General features: G+C 38.5%; 1 long non-coding RNA gene across 1 annotated transcript; it reads left to right on the top strand.

Annotated features, from left to right (window-relative positions):
* The first annotated feature begins 2,731 nt into the window (after positions 1–2,731).
* Positions 2,732–4,131, top strand: LOC144636661 (uncharacterized). The gene is made up of 2 exons (XR_013567588.1): positions 2,732–3,016; positions 3,931–4,131. It is a non-coding gene; the product is annotated as an uncharacterized LOC144636661 (long non-coding RNA).
* The last annotated feature ends 1,895 nt before the right edge of the window (positions 4,132–6,026 follow it).

The following is a 6,026-nucleotide window of genomic DNA, read 5'->3' as shown; positions in this document are numbered from 1 at the left end:
TAACAAAACGTGAAGATGTACTAAAGCAGAATTTTAACTGTTCATTGAAAGTTTCTGCAATGCTAGGATCGTCCAGGTATATGGGATCAGGGATCACAGCCTCGGGATCGGGATCATGGGCCCGGGATCCCGGGTCACAAGTCATGACATGTGATGGGATCCGGATCGGCCAATCTGATGGGATCAGAATAGAATCAGGGATCTAATGTTGGCACATTTTGGGGATCAGGAATCAAAATTTAGAGCTAAAATTTGGGATCAACGATGAAAAAATATACCTGGTTACGACCCTGGCAATGCACTAAGAAAACTCGGTCTTCGAAAAAATCTTTTAGTACTACTTAGTTAACAACATTCAACCCAATTGTCACTAAGGTCAATACTCTTCTTGTACACTTCAGATTATTTGGAGGAGAGGGGCGGGGTGGGCGCTTATTCGAGGCTGGGGCGCTAATTTTCCTACCCAGTATAGGGTGGGCGCTTATTCGAGGTGGGCGCTTAATGGAATAAATACGGTAACAGAAACTCACACAGAAAATATAAACTGGGCTGCTAGCCTTTCGTGTACAATCAGTTCAATTTTACAAGCCTCCCTGGGTCGCTGACGTTCTGTGCGGAAATCATTTGTTGAAATTTGATAGGTGGAAAAGAATGTTGTACAGATGGATTGATTGATTGTCACCATTCCTAATCCCTCCACCACTACCCTCCCCTCCCCCAAAAACCAACCCCATCCCCCACCACCACTCTTTGCTTCCGCAAAAACCAACTCCACCCCACCCTCATCACTACTCCTGCTCCCTCAAACCTGAAACCAATCCATCAAGCACTACTTTCCACTCCCTCAAAACTAACCCCACCCCCACCCCCACCAGCACTCCAACAACAACCATCCTCAGTCTCTCACGGTCCTAACACTATTCCCCACCATTACCCATTACCCCAAAAAACAACCCTCCCACGGCTAGTCTCTGATTCTGAACTAAAATATGAATATGAAATAACATAAATAAAAATATATATATGAAATTGAAATTGTTATTTTTTGATTGTATGAAATTGAAAAAAAATTTTGTAATGGAAGAAAAAAATATTGCTCGAAAAAAATTATACACTGCTATGAAAATTCAAAAATAAAAAAAAAATAATGAAAGAAAAATTGCTCAATAAGACAAACTTTGAAATCAAAAGTTAGTGGGATAATTAAGATATATTACATTGTTTAAAATTTACAAGGTATTACTTTTTTAAACTCTCATTCGTATTTTTTACCAGGCTTGAAATTGCCAAAAAAATTAAATGTTGCGGCCTTTGCAACAAAGACCTCTATTCAGGACTTGTAGAAAATTAAAACTAAATTAAACTTCAAGCCTTCTAGCATCTGTTTTCGTTAAAACCAAGCCATCTCTCTTTTCTTAACAATCTTATCCGAGTTTTGTAAGTGCTGCCATGAAGTGGAATTAAATTAAAAGCTTAAACATAGACAAATGTTTTTGAGACACGCACGAACGGGCAAATGGAAGTCGAAATTTTTCCTTCTTTGACTTTTAATGCCGACTTTTCGTCAAAAACCTTGATCAAGTTTAAAATAACTAAAATAAGAGCTTTCTCACAGTGTTAGTGAGAGTACAAGCGCGCCAGAAAAGTGAAATCAAAAGAACATCAACCGTATGGTTATAGTCAAAAACGTCAGTGCTAATTATTGATCTCGTGCGTCTGTCGGTCTGTTCTTTTGTCGTTGGCACGGAAAGCTGTACATTGCTGTACATTCTTTTCACCACAATGAAACGAAAAATTAAGCTGGGCTATTGTTACTCCTTCTGTATAAGATCAGTGTAAATATATCTACACATGTCGTCCTACAGTACTTCTTTTTCGGTGACGCAAGCCTCTGTTTTCGCCGGGAGTCACATGTGAAATCGTAGCTTTTAAGACGTGGACTACATCCATCATCCTAATAGACGCAAATTGGTCTGTATACTTGCTTGCGTTTTATACGAGGGGATTGTCGACATAACTTTAAAGGAACTATGTAACGGGGATTTCGCAGATTTTTGGTCAAAACTGCTCTGAAATTAGTGGTAGGCAACTTAACCCTAAATAAAATTTATCTTTGAACACATAAAGGAATATATAACCTTAAGCGGATAGAACGCAAGCTAAGGCTATAAATATCGATTTTCGAAGACACGGCAAAACAACCTGTAAACGTTTGCTTAATTAACTTTTTCAAATTGCAATCCGTTTCCATCCGAGCCATCCGCAGTTTCAGTACTCTAATACAGCAATTTTTAATAAAATTGGACTATTATTTTTAGGTTTCCTGCGATACAAATATAAAATTTGGTAAAATCCGTGATATAGTTTAATATCCGAGTATAAAGTGAAAAACGAGAAAAAGTAGTCTAATTGTTGTTCTACCGGTAGCTTTTGGAACATAAATGGAAAGGGGTAGTATTTTCTTAAAAATTGAAATATTAGTGCTCAGAATATAACAACACAAGTGCGAATTCTGACTTTCATGTTATTTTATTGACCAATTAATTTTCTACTAAACGGCCAACTGAAAACTACGCTCTATCTTTCCAACGTGTTCGCAGCTGTCAAGTTGGAAAGCGGTACTTAATTCAAAACCCATTAACGGCGGCACATCCCACTCAATCTAATTTGCTCTTTACGCCAGAAAAAAAACAGATGCGGGTTGTTATTACAGCTAATTACATACGGTCAATGAGGAAGCAACGACCGGCGTGCATCATGATTTATAAAAAGCGATTGTTACAAATTGCGCTGTGCATTCATCAAAGTCTACTAGCAGGACGTTAAACACTCTAATCTGGTCATCCGCTTCGTTCTTTTCCTCGCCATGAATAAGTTCTCCTCCTCGTTGGTTTTCTTGTGTCTCGTTGTTTCAGTTTTGTTGTTAGTTTCTACTCAAGATAGTGAAGCTGTTGTGGCCATTCCAAAGTGTCGGAATAGACCAGACTGCAAAAAGAAACTGGACAGGAGAACGGAGGTAAAGGCATTCAGTTTATAAGCACTGGCCTTAAATATTGTTCTGTAAATGTCAGGTTCTACGTACCCTATTTTCTCTGCTAAACGCCGGCTCTTGATGTAACGATGGGGTCTGAAAGTGGAATTGTAAATACTCCCCTCAAGCATTCATTTGAGGTATAAACGAAAGCTATCGAAAATAATGTATAAAACCTCTTCACCGGACTTGAATAAACTGCATGAGTCAAATAAATGCCGGGTCCACCAGGCCAAGTTTGAAAAAACGCCTGGGGCGTTTCATCAAGAAAATAAAGTCGGTATTTCATGTCGAATGAACCTGGCATGAGCTAAAAAGAGCACGATTGAGAAGCGATTATTTACGCTGTCTTTTATATCAATCGTTATTGTTTGCAAAATGTACTTGATTACTCACGCGCAATTGACTTGAATTGTTTTCCGTTTTTATAGCTGAGAGTGAGAGATATAATAGACCTGTTATTAACCTCGTTTTTCGTTCGATTTATGGCCAGTGCGCTTCGCCTGATTTTCCTATCAATAAATCAGGGAACAAAACAACTCGGTTTGTATCTTACAGAAAGACTGAGAACACGATTATAAGTGATATTACGGGAGTGTTTTCGGGTCAAAGGTTTAGCGGGCTTCTGTCTTTAGGAGGGGCTATTCACGGTACTGGCTGATGTTGTATAATATGACAGAGTCAGCAAAAAAGATTCATCTCTATCGCAGGGGATTTACAGAGCCCTTAGAGAGGTTGGCCGGTGTTTTGGTGTCTCTCGTTGCCATCGCTGGATTAAGAAGAAAACAACTCAGTTTTTCACTAATACTGATAATGAGAGGCCGGTAGTAGCAATATAAAATGAATGTTTGTTTAAAATATTGTCTGTTTAAATGTTTCATATCTGATCTGTTCTTCAGGTGATTCCGATTCAGGTGATTCCGAACGGCGTTCCCGAAGAAGAAGTATTTGTAAGGCGGCGCGTACTCTGAGCTGCCAAACAGCGGAAGATGATTTGCAGCGAAGACAGCTGTAGGCAGAAACAGAACTTGTTTAAAGAACCGACATTAAAACCAATAAATTATTGTAAAAATACACGATCACGGGATGTCAATAAAAGTACATGATTAAATTATTTTGGTGTCTTTAATCTTTTATATTCCATTTGATTTCGCCTTAATCGCTTCGAACTCCAAAAAATAAAATAAACTGGCTATTGCCAGAGATTATCCCGGTTTCCGTAGAAATGAAGCAACCATACGACTATTATTTCTCCCCTTTCCTAGCATTTGGTAAGGTTACCCTACACTGTTTGTAGGTGCCCATTTATACTCATTTTTATTATATAAACATCAGTGAAATACCAGGAAATCTTTCGCGCGAAAAAATCATATCTTTACACGTGAAAACTGAACATGTTATTTTCACATGTGAAGATATCGATTTTGAAACATTTTCTGACAAGTTTGCCCTGTTTCAATGCTGAATGAGCCAAAGCAAATCCAAATTAAGTTTTTACAAGTGCTCGCATGCTCGGTTTTTAGTGAAGGTAGGTTTTTGAAAAGTGCTCGTTGCTCGCAAGGCTAATTTTTGTCAATGCTCGTGCTCGCAAAGAACAACGCTGTGCTCGCATGCTCGCAAATGCTCGCAAAGACCATTTGATACCCCTCCCTTGGTGTTCGTATTAACGGGGTTCCACCGCGATTGACCTCCGTTTTTTAAATGTCTTCACTTTGAACACCTTATTCAAATATCAGTACACGATGAGGGATTCAGATCGTATCAGAGTAGTCGATACTGAGGCGAAAACGAATCAACGAAAGCTGACGGGGCTTTAGGTCGTAGCCGATCAACAGAACCCTTACATAAGTTAGTCAATATTCCTGCGTCACTTGTTGCAGCCACAAGAGTAAAGAGGAAATTATACAACTTTTTACTAATATCGACCTTAAGTGGGGCATTAGCCGCGACGACACCTGGGCGGGAAATAGAAACTAACTGTTAAACAAACTGGCATAGAAGTAGCTATTACAAAAATTCGTGATGATTATCCATAAAAAGCCGATGCTTAATTAAAATGTGCATATTCTGGCGTTTTTGAAACCTTATTCCAACATTCATCTTTTTATGCCATCTGGTTTTATCTTTAGTTTTGGTCGCTTCGGCCTCTACGAAAAAAGATATTGAGATTTTTCAAACCAGTTTAATTTAACGCTTTTTTCTTGTTCACATATTCATTCAAACTGATTTTAAAAACTTTAAACCAAGACCAACTTTTAACCGAAATGTAAACAGACAGAGAGGTATCTTGTGAAATTTCGGTCTCGTAAAATCGTATTTTGTTTCCATAAATGAACCCAACTTATTCCAGTTCATAGTGGCCCAGTAGTTTTAGGTGCCCTCTATCATTTTGGTAACCAAAGAAAATCAAAGCTTGCATGAGGAATAGGACGGTCAATGACCACAAAAATATTTTCCATGCCCAGGAGGGGGGGGGGGGGGGGAGTGGAGGAGGGAATTTTTCAACCCCAACAAAAAAAATTCTTACCCCTACCCCGAAAAAAAAAAACTTAAAAATACGCCTTTTATCCTATACTTTGTCCATATAAACGTATTATGTCAAGCTAAATTCGCAGTTAATTCTAAGAGTGTAATGTAAATAGTAAATTGGGAGCAGACGTCACTATGAGGAATTCAAAAGAAAAATAGTTTCTATTTCGTGAACGAAATGACCTAGCTGTTAAGATATATTAACTAATGTCTTTTTGCTTTCTCATTGGAAAGTCACAATATTCGTCACGTGATCGGCTTTCTATAGGCCACGTTTAAGGGAAGGAAACAATTATGAAAACATTTTTCTGGAAACGTGTTTCCATAATAGTTTCCTCGTTTTGCCATGTTTCCATGCCGCGCGGAAACACAAAATGTTTCAGCAGTGTAGCAAAAGCTGAGAACAATGCTTCCCGAAAGGCAACACTGGAAAAGATTGGGGAAACATGCGCGCCCTACGAATGTT

Source organism: Oculina patagonica, chromosome 13, assembly GCF_052425735.1.
Source record: "Oculina patagonica isolate OP01 chromosome 13, crgOcupat, whole genome shotgun sequence".
Lineage (NCBI taxonomy): Eukaryota > Metazoa > Cnidaria > Anthozoa > Scleractinia > Oculinidae > Oculina > Oculina patagonica.
This window is presented reverse-complemented; position numbering and strand designations above follow the sequence as displayed.